General features: G+C 47.3%; 1 non-coding gene across 1 annotated transcript; it reads left to right on the forward strand.

Moving 5' to 3' along the window:
- The first annotated feature begins 2,878 nt into the window (after window positions 1-2,878).
- Window positions 2,879-2,951, forward strand: TRNAK-CUU (transfer RNA lysine (anticodon CUU)). The gene has a single exon. It is a non-coding gene; the product is annotated as a tRNA-Lys (tRNA).
- Window positions 2,952-9,709: the final 6,758 nt, after the last annotated feature.

The raw sequence follows: 9,709 nt of genomic DNA on the forward strand, positions 1-9,709 counted from the left end.
GGGGGGGATAAAAAAACTAACATTTTTTCTCAGCTGGAACCTGTAGTCCATTGTTAAATGTAGCTGTATCTGCTTACAGGGCTGAATACAATAGAAGTCACTGAAAAAGTCCTTTGGAAGCAGAAGAGGAAACATCTAAACAAATACAGGCCAACAATGTCCTAATTTTTTCATATTTTCCTTTCTCAGAGCTTTTGAATCTCTTAATCAAATTATTGATTTTAAAGTTGTCAGAAAATCTGCATTAAGAACATTTGTTAGAAACTCCCCTCTCTTTTAAAATAAATCTGATTGTAAGTGGTTTTAGAGGAGAATACAAAGCTGTGGACGACAGGAGACTTTATACAGACATGGTTAAATTACAAAACTCATGGGCTGACAAGAAGAGGCACCTGTTGACACAGAATTTTAGAAAACACCTACAGGATTTTGTAAACATTTATCCTTTGTAGGCCCCTGGGCCTTTTTATTAAGATAGCCATAATGACTGATAACAACACAACTTCTGGACATTTGTATCAGTAGCATTTTGTATTATCATAACTTAAAGTTTAGCACCACTTCATATCTGGACAGTACCTGTAAAATAATCCAAACAGCCTAGTTAGTTGGTGTTGTCAAGGTCAGAGCAGTAGCCTTTGACATTTCTAAGGGCCCAACTGGAAATATCAAAGTCCAAAGAATTCAGAACTTTGATTTTTAGGAAGCTTGTCAAAGATATCAGGAGGGCTTAAAATATCTGGTTAAAATAAGATTTCTTAACATTGTAAAATAATACCCATCTATTTAGTCAGGGTGATTTAACCAGTTATAGATCAGATTTATTCATAGTTATAAATAAAGCAATTACTCAGATACTTTAAAATAAGTACATATCCAAATAACCTTAACGCTTTTAAAACTCAGCTCTTTTCAAACAGAACCAGAAGAGAGCTTTTTAGGATCTGACTAGAAAACGACACAGAATAACCAGTTAAGAAGAAAATTACTAAAAAGAGATATTGCCATTGTTTACAAAATCGTTTTAAAATTTAAAATCGACAATTTTTAGATTTGTTAACATACTGATATTTTTATACATAATGTTAAAAACCTCATCGCTTTAACAGATTAGACTTTAATTTTATGTCACTGTACCTTTGACATTAATGTTCAAAATTCGAAAACCTTGTAAACAATATTTTAAGAATTAGTTAACTTTATCACACATAAAAGTTTTCTCAACATATTAACTTTTTTCCAAATCTTTTGTGACTTTTACACCTTTTGTAACTTACTTAAACCTTTAGGTATTTTTGTCTTTCCGTTTTCAGTCCAGAGTAATGTCGCCATTGTACTTTAGGGCGAAAGGGTGTTACAAGCAATGGTTGTTTTTCACCCATCAAACATCTTAGGCCCAGGGCACCTGGTCAGCTGTGAGCTACTTGAGACATTTCTGGAACAAACACCTGTTCAGGCAGCTGCAAGACAGGTCCCAGGGTTCACAGGTCCCAGGATTGACAGGCCCCAGGGTTGACAGGGCCCAGGAGACACGCCCACAGGCACGCCCACCGACACGCCCACCGACGGCTCAGCTCACATCCGGGTGACTTGAGTGTCGCCGCCCTGAGGGACAGCTGGCCTTCCTCCGCGCCCTCCCAGCAAAGGAGCCCGGTTAACGTTACCACAAATCAAAGGGACACGGCGGGAAGAGTTTAAACTGCCGGGGACTCCGGTTTAAACCGGAACTAGACTTCGGCCGGTCTCTTCAGGTCGCCATTTACTCCGCCCGGCGCTTTTACCAGCGCCCTTTTTTCTCCTTCCGCCCCGGGCACTATTTTTTCTCCCAGCGCGGCGGGGGTGCGGTCCCGTCTCCCGTCCCCGTGACGGACGGTACTCTCCTTCCGCTTCTCAGGGGCAGGCGCACCAAAACCCACGCCAACGAGCTCGGGTGCTAACCTCTTCGCCTTTTCTACTAATTTATTTGTAACCGTTCCGAGGGGCGCGCCCCTCCCTCGGCGGCGCCCTTCCCGCGCGCCTCCTCGGGTCGCTTTGTGCTCCCGGGGCCCCTCACCCCGGCCCGCCGTCGCCGACGGGTCCATCGGTCCGGGCGCCAGGCGAGGGCGCTTCTCTCGGCGTCCCGATGGTCGGCGGCCGGCGGCAGAGGAGGCGGAAGCGGCGTCTCCGAGCCCCCGCCACGTCGCGGGCTTCTCGGGCAGAGACGCGACCCGAGGCTCAGCCGGAAGCGGCGTTCGCCCGGGGCCACGCCGGCCCGGCGAATCCACAGTCACAAACAAAGCGGGGCATCGCCTTGCAGGCAGTGTCGAGTCTTTGGGGCCCGTGTACGGTTCCGCGCACTCCGATTGGGCTTTGCAGGCTGCGGGGCTGCCGTAGGGTTCTGGGTACGGGTTACGCCGCGGTGCTCTTTCCGAGGTGGTTCTGGGAGGGTCCTGACCTTTGAAAGGCCCTACCTCACCCCGACCCCCGAGGAATGAGCACGGCCCTTCATTCAGGCAACACAAACTTTTATTTAAAAACAAAGTTACTCCGGGAATGAATGCTGAGGCCTTCTTTCCCTCGTCCTCTCCCCTCGCACTCTTCCGCCTTCTCCTCGGGGTCGGGGTCGGAAAAGCCGGGCTCTGGGAGCGGCCCGGTCCAGAACGAATTTGCAGGAACTTGGGGGTTTCGGCAGTCGTGATTCCGGCTTCTTGGCAAACCTGCCCGGCTCCGCGCAGAGCCCGTCTCTCTGAACCCGGGCTACTCAGTGGCCGAAGGCTGCCGTTCAAGTTTTCTTTCCTCCACGAAATCCTAGATATCTTCACAGCGAGACGTATGTAATTAAGCGTCGCTCCCCATTAGAAGATAATGATATAGATGTAGGAAGGGCCACTTTCCCAGGGCCCGGCTAGCTCAGTCGGTAGAGCATGAGACTCTTAATCTCAGGGTCGTGGGTTCGAGCCCCACGTTGGGCGCTTCTCTTTTTTCGAACATAATCGTCTGTCCACATATTGGGTTTCAACTTTTGGTAAACGATTCGAGAAATTTACTCCATTTTCCCAAAATTCGTCCAAAGAGAGGCATTCGGCGTTTGTGAAGCTCAGGGTGCCTGACTCCCCCGGCCTGAGCGACAGGGGCCGCGCAGCCCTGAGAGCTATCGCAGCCTCGCCTCCCGCCCGGACTCGGCTCCAGGACGCGTCCCGGTGGCAAGGCTCGTCCTCTGGTCGGTGGACCGGGCTTCGAAGGCTCTCGTCGCCAGGAAAAGTGGCTTCCGCAGGGTGCCAGGAGCCACGTTCCCTGGCCGCAAGGGGCTGTTTAGGAAGGGCCTGGGGCGGGGGCTGTGCAGGCAGAGGAAGGTCGCGCGGGGCGCGGCGGGTCTGCGGGCTCAGGCGGGGCTGTCCGCCCCGTCGGGCGCTTTGTCTGCCCTTCAGGAAGCCTCAGGTCGCTTGCCTTGCCCTCGTTCCCGCTGTGAGGATGCTGGCACGGGTAAGTGGATTTTCGAGGAACCCGTCGGCGGGTTCCCTGCAGCCGCGCGCTTTTCTTTAACGCCGCAAACAGCCCAGCCGCCTCCTTCCCCCAAGGACCACTTACCCGTGCTCTTTTAAAGTTTGTAAATTTGTGTTAGTCTCGCTTATAGATCCCACCAGCCGGCTGCAAAATGACCAACTCACGCGAGGCCAGCTCAAAATAATGGAATTTAAATTACTGAAATAACATTTTTTCACCTAAGAGAATGGTAAAAAATAATTAAATTCAATGTGTTGGAGAGATTACTATACATTGTGTAATGAGAAAATAAATCGGCACAAGTTCTGCGGGGTGCTTTTTGAACACTGTGTGTCAAAAATTTAAATAAGCATCTTTTTAACCTTAGCAATCCACAAAAATGAATGAATGAATGAACAAATAAATAAATAAATCGGATAAAATCCTGACATTCGCAGCAGAATGGATAGCACTGGAAGCCATTATGTTGGGTGAAATAACCCAGACACAGAAAGACAAATAGCACATGTTCTCTCTCACATAGGGAAATTTTAAAAATAATAATACAGGCACAGTGGTTGTGCTGCATCAGGTTGGGTTGCACACAGAGTGCCTGGGTTCAAGTCTTGGCTCTGCTTTCCATCCAGCGCCTTGCCAGTGCACCTGGGAGGTGGCAGTGGGTGATGGCTCAAGCAGTTGGGGTCCTGGGTAGACCTGGGTGGAATTCTTGGCTCCTGGCTTCAGCCTGGTCCAGACCTGGCTGTTGCAGCCATCTTGGGGAGCAAGCCAGCAGCTGGCTTGGAAGATTCTCTGTCTCTCTCTGCCTCTCTGTCTCTGTCTCTGCCTCTCTCTCTCTCTCTCTCTTCCAATATGGTACACTATATGTAATAGATTGAAAAAAAGATCTTGCATCTCCATCAAGAAGTGGAGTCTGTTTCTCCTCTGTTTGAACCTGTTTGAATCAGGGTTGGCTGCATGATTGGCCTTGGCCAAGTGTTGATGCCTTAGGAAAACTGACACAAGAGAAGCTTGAAAAATGCTTGTGCATTGGGGCTTGCTGGCTTTGTGCTGCACTTGGAATCTTGAGAATACCCTTAACCTAGTCTGCAGGAAACATCACAAGGAAAAAAAGATCCATGCATCCAACCTGTTCCTGCCAACCCACCTAGACTCCAGATGTGTGTGTGAAGCTGGCCTAGGCCATCCAGCCTCAAAATGAGTCAGCTTGGATCTGAAGAGCTCCATGCCACAGCGCCGGGCCCCAATGCATATGTTTATATGAGGCGCATTTTTTCATGAATTTTTGAAGTGCCCCTGTAGAACATATTTCAAAACTTTAGGAACAAATAAAAGATCCTACAAGCTTTTGGAGGGTGAGATAAGGGAACAGTTTAATGCAGATTACTGAGAATCAGAATGGCATCTGTCTTCTGTACAGTATTGATAGCTTCCAGTCTGTAGCTGTCAAGAAGCCCACAAGTCAAAGTTGGGTTCATTGCGTGTGTGTGTGCTTATTTTATCGCGGTCAGGGAGCAGCTGTCTAATACTGGTGTTCTGTGACTTTTTTTTAGTTTTGGCAGAACATCATGGCTGACGTGGTAACAGAACAATTTCATTATTTTAACTAAAATACCTGAGAGAAGCCTCTTAGGAAGGAAGAAATTTTATTTTGACTTCCAGTCCAAGTTTGGGTGGCCCCGTTGGTCTGGAGTGTGGTGGAGCTTGGCAGTGGCGCTGTGTGTGCAGAGCAGTGATCATGGAGCAATACCTTGACAGTAGGGACTCCATTTTGGAGCAGCTGACTCTCAAGACTCCATCTTGAGAAAGCACAACCCCACCCCCCCACCCCCCCGCCGTGAGACTCTGGTCTGAGACTGTGATGTAAAGCACCCAGAGGATAGTAGTCCCTACATCACACATGACAACCTGCATCACACTTGGCAAAGCATAGAAATCCCCTAGTACGATTGCTCAAGCTTAAAAACAGATAGGCTGCACCTGAGTTAATGATAAGATTGTAATTTGTCTTGTTGTGTCCGAATTTCCCAATGAATGCACAAGGCACAGTCACGATGCAAAAGCAGAGGTTTATTTGTTACCAGCCGGCGGGACCCCTACCCACACACAGCCATTTAGCCGCGCACAGGCAAAAGGCCCCCTTCCACGTACAAGAGAAGTTTTTATAGCCTCACATAAACAAGAATGCACGTCACCTTATACATAGGGTACCTTCTTATTCTCTATATGGCAAGGTATTAGGGCCTAACCTGTTTATTGGTTCATTTAAATGTAAAGGCTATACGTTATGTGGCGGGAACGCCACACAAAGGAGATGGCACAGGGAGGAACTGGCGGGAAGCATTGGCCATAAATTCCAGGGGAGCTGGTGGGGGGCAGAAGGTCATAAATCCCAGGGGAGCATACTTTCTTTGTCCTTAAGGACCCGGCCTGCCTCCTTGGCTGGTCCAGGATGAGGCCTATCATGGCATTACAGCGGGCAAGCAAGCAAGAGTACAGAAGTGAAACCGGCATTTAGCAAACCAGGGACTCCAACTCCTACAGTCTATGTTTCACATAGGATTTAGGCCAATACCTGGATTAATCTCAAGATTATAATTGGAATTGTTAAGATTGCAACTGTTAAGATTGTAATTGTTAAGATTATATTTGATATTAGTTTTGCATAGGTTTTAGGTCAGCTTGACCCCGGTAACCATGTATTCCCCTCTAATCCTAGCAACCATGTTTTCCCTTCCCGATTTTGTGTGCTTTGCCTTTGTAAGCCCTGTTGCTTTGGGCTTCGGGGTAGAGTTCTTTGGGGCAGGAGCTGGCTCTCAGCAATAAAGGGCCCTCAGGTTTTATCAGTGTGTGGTTTCCTTCACAGCCCCGTGTCTCTCTTTAGATAGCCACAGAGACTCCATCCCAGGGTCTCCATCCTAACACCGTAATCCAGTCTCATCACTTTCCAAGACTACCACTTCAGACCCACAAGAACTCCATTAAATTTTGTCCTTAATTAATTAACACACACTTCTGAGGACCAAGACTTTAACATATGGGCCCTTAGGAGACACTCAGATTGTTTTCTAAACCATAACTTTGTTGCATTTTGGTGTCAGATAGATTTTTCTCTTTTCAACAGTTGTCATCTCCATCTTTTAAAACAAATTTTATTTATAATTTAATTTGAAAAGCAGAAAGACAGAGAGAGAAATGGAGGGAGCCAGAGAGATCTTCTGTCTGCTGGTTTACCCCCTACATACTGCTAACACCCAGGGCTGGGCCAGGCCATAGCCAAGAGCCAGAATTGAAGTCTCCGGTAGGTGCTAGGGACCCAGATACTTGAGCTGTCACTGCTGTCGGAAGTGGAAGAGGAGCTAGGAATGCGAATGAGCCATTCCAGTGTGGCACATGAGCACTCCAACTGGGGATTTAACTACAGCAGCAGAGCCTGCCCCACAGGATGTTCAGAAAGGTTTTGCATTTCATGGTTTCTTTCATTTGAGAATGATGGTGATCTTTAGACCTGTGTGCTGTCTGAACTGGAGATCTGCATCTTTGTATGTATGTACGTATTTGGTTCAATATTTGTTCCCTTGGATCTTCATAAATCCTAGGTTAAACTTTTCATCAATCATTGTTTGCCAGAATCTTTTTTTTTTTTTTTTTTTTCTTGTGAGAGCCTTCCAAGTTCATTAAAACAAAGTTTTGTAACTGGCGGATGCTTTTCACATCATAGCTGGGTTCTCTTCCACGGAAATACTGGTCACAGGCCTGAAATCTCCAATGCAGGATTCTTGAAAGAGTTTCTGTTTTGGTGGGATGGGGGATTAGCAGCTGTGAGCTTCTAAGTCAGGCAGACAAACCTGAGCAAAAACCAAGGGAAGAAGGAAAGGAAAGAAATGCCTGTGGGACTTCTGGCTCGGAGCTCTTCAGTCTGCAGGGTCTGAGACAAGCCGGCGGTCATGGCCCACCCTGTGGCTTTCGCAGCCCATGGCTGTTTGGATTACAGCAGGAGATTTTAGCCCAATTTGTCACAAGTTTAAATCTCCCACTTATAAAGTGGGTGATTACTTTACTATTATACATGGAATGAAGCCGTGCAATAAGCATGACAATTTTCACCTTCTTATACTCCCTAGATTTTCTTCTCTCCCCATCCCCCACATTCCAATCCCTCCAGCAGGAAAAGATCAAAGAACCACTTCCGTGTGACTGTCCTCAAGTCCTGGCAATCTAGTCACTAGCAAGGAGATTTCAGACTCCTGAGGAATATCCATGCTATTACCACTTGCTTGGCTGAAATGTCCATATGTCCCCTCCCCCACTCGCAGTTCACATTGAAGCCCACACACCCCGGGTGATGGCAGTAGGAGTAAGTAGGTTTAGATGAGACGTTGAGACGGTGGGAGTGGAACCTCTGATGGGATTAGTGTCCTGAGAAGAGGAAGAGACTCCAGAGCTCCCCGCTCTCCACCAGGTGAGGGTAAGCGAAAGGACCCTGCGAGTCGGGAGGAGCCCTCGCCAAGAACTGTCTCTGCCAGCACCTTGCTGTTGGCTCCCCCGCCTCCAGGACTGTGAGGACTAAATCTGTTCAAGCCACCTCGTCTGTGGCCTTTGATTACTGCGGCCTCAGCTGGTTGACACTATCCAGGCCTCTAAGGGGATCCAAAGAAGACTTGAGTCCACCTCAATCTACTTCAGAATTCATCTCCTATTTATATTTTCTTTTTCTTTCTTTTTCTAAAGACTATTCAAAGGAGGGCGGGCAAGACAAAAACAGGGTCTTCCAGCAGGGGAGAGAGATTGGACCCGCAATTTCTATTGTCTGTGATGAGTTTTCTTTAGCTTCTTGCCCACCTCAGCTCACCAGACAAGGTTTCATAGCAAATGCCACCTCTCAGATTAGACCAAATAATTCCACAAGAGCAGTAGAATAGCCATAATTATTAAGTTCACCAGGTAACATCCTGAGAATACAATCTCTCCTCTTTTTGGCACAGGAAAATAAGGAAAAGATCCACTATTTATAAAGTCTCAACTCAAAACAAAAATTGCAGTCTCTCTTTTCCAATGTTTATTTGGCTCAGGACCCGCTCTGGAGGTCCCACTCTGGAGGGGGAGTTTGGGTTCCTCAGTGGCTGCAGCCTGGGCTCTGTGTCACAGGGGCACCAGGGTAGCCTGTGTCAGCACCTCTATGGTCGGGTGAATCCAACTAGTCTCTCCGGTGAATCACCTTCCTAGAATTCTCAGGGGTCAGAGAAAAGCCACAGAACCAGTTCCTAGAGAGCAGTGTCCGAGACCAATAGCATTGGGCAATAGCATTCCCTAAGTAAAAACAAGGGACTAGATGTACTGCTAGCAAATGTCAGATGATGTTGCCAAGAAAAGAGAACTCCTTTAGAACGTGGGAATTAACTCGATACAGTTTCTCTGGGCATTAACTAGACATAAATTAGCAAAATGAGGAATGCACAAATACTTTGATCAGGCCAGCCCACTTCCAGGAATCTGTTTTAGGGAAATCCTTGCCCAGCTGATGAAGGGTCTTTCTCTAAAGATGGTCTCAGGTTTTATTTATAATAACAAACACCAGAAACAATCCCATGCCCATCAACTGAGGAAAGTTTAACTATACAATGGCTCATCCATACCGTGCAAAGACACACCGTTGTTTAAAAGGCCGCAATAAATAATGAAGATGGTGATGCTGTTGCCAACAACGAGAATGGTGGCTAAAGTTTCCTGAGCATTTATTAAGTGCTCAAGAGCGTTATGTGCGTTTCTCCTTAGGAGATTAACTCATTAGGACCGTCTTCCTGTTAGCTGCCTTTTACAGATGAAAAAAACCAAGGCACAGAGAGAATTCAGCGGTTGAGTCAAAGGGAGGATTTTGACCCAGAGCTTGAGGCTTTGTTCAAGCGAGGACTGGGCTCTCTGGTTCGGACTTCTCAGGATTTTCAGGTTTACAGGGATAGGCATTTGTAGAAGTCACAGTTTTGGGAAGCGAGAGGATATGCAAAGTGGCTCCTGGGTAAGAGGTGAGCTCAGGGGACCCCGACCTGGACTCTGTTGAAAAGCAGCATTGGCTGAAGAATTCCTCTCTGGAGGACTTTCTTCCCCGAGAAACTCGTTTGGGTATGCGATGTAAAGCCGACGGAAGGCCAGAGGGCTCTGAAGAGGAAAGCGCTTAAACAGATAACCTTGAAGGGACTACAATGGATAATGGACTCCAAATAAAAGGAGC

Source organism: Lepus europaeus, chromosome 5 (assembly GCF_033115175.1).
Source record: "Lepus europaeus isolate LE1 chromosome 5, mLepTim1.pri, whole genome shotgun sequence".
Classification (NCBI taxonomy): Eukaryota; Metazoa; Chordata; class Mammalia; order Lagomorpha; family Leporidae; genus Lepus; species Lepus europaeus.